The sequence below is a fragment of the Trichechus manatus genome, unplaced genomic scaffold, assembly GCF_000243295.1.
Source record: "Trichechus manatus latirostris isolate Lorelei unplaced genomic scaffold, TriManLat1.0 scaffold00104, whole genome shotgun sequence".
Lineage (NCBI taxonomy): Eukaryota > Metazoa > Chordata > Mammalia > Sirenia > Trichechidae > Trichechus > Trichechus manatus.
Window position 1 is genome coordinate 3207797 of NW_004444040.1, and position 1402 is coordinate 3209198.

Genomic DNA, 1402 nt, shown 5'->3' on the forward strand with positions numbered 1-1402 from the left:
TTCTCTTTGTTAAAGCCATTTACTTGTGGTATTTCTGTTATAGCAGCACTAGACGACTAAGACATCCGCTTCAGAGAGGAACACATGCAAGACTGCTTTTTTGTTTTAGGTTTTCATTAAATTGTGCAATATCTGTGTACCCACCCACCTTCTTACGCACTTTACTCCCTCTCCAACTGAATCTGTGACGGTTTTAACAAAACCTGACCTGGTACCAAGGAACAAGGAAGTAAGTCTTCAGGGGGTGTTGAAAACATATTCTGACCCAAGTGGTGGCTACTCAGGCATGAACGTATGCAAAACTTCACTGACTTGACTTGGACATTTAAGATCTGTGTGATACCTCAAAAAAAATGTTTAAAAACAAAAGGCAGGCTGTGATGTTGGGGCTACAAACTGTTGCACGTTTTTTTTTCAGCCTTAAGAAGAATCTCCTTGATGTTTGACTTGTCTCATCCCTTGAAACAACAGTTCCCTGCTCTCTGTAAATACAATTAAAAGCCAAAGCTCTCTGATAGCACTTACCCAAGTTGGGATCCCCCAGAAGCAGAGCCTGAGACAAGAATTCGAATGCAAGTGGTTAATAAGAAGGCCATATTAACCCGGAAGCACCTGTAAGGGAGGGGAAGTAAACCAGGGAAGTGTGTTAATAAGCGTTAGCTGCCGTAAGGCCCCTTTGAGAGACTGTTGGGACCACACCTCATAATTGGCCCACCAAGGCCAGGGGAAACTGGAGCACTAATCCACCAACTCCCTTCCCCCAGGCGAGGTTGCTCTGGGGAGTTAACCTGGGGTCAGCACACCAGAGAGAACTCAGTCAGAAACCTTATGCAGTGACCCCCAGAGGGAGCTGAACGCATATGGGATGGGGTGGCGGGGGGTGGGGCGGGGGGAGTTGGAAAGGTCCATTGACACCTGGGAGGGAAAAACGAGACTTGGCTGGCCTTGAGCCGGGTCCTAACAACCTGATAATTCAAGCTCACAGACTTCCTTCCCCTTTGCACGTCCTCAGAGCTTCTCTCCATAGGCTGCCTTGGTGCAGAGGGACCTCACCCACCACAGCACAGCTTTCCACGTCCGTCACCTTTCCCTGAGGACAGAGTGAGGCCACTTCAGAAAAAAAATGGCAGGGGAGGATGAAGACTGCCAGAGGAAGCCGACCCCACAGGCTCCCCAGAGCCCCGGGAGGGCGCCATTGTTTCTGGGAGTCTCAGAGCTATGTGGCATGGCTGGAGCAGCTGAAGGAAGCTTTAGCTCCGGGGTTTGTCATTGCTTCCTGCTAGTGGGATGAATGGGAGCTGGTGGGAAAGGAAACCGACTGCACAAAGAGACAGAGGAAAACCAGAGGCCCCCTGGGGAGAGGTTACAGATGCCCCAGGAGCTCACCATACTGGGGGGCGGG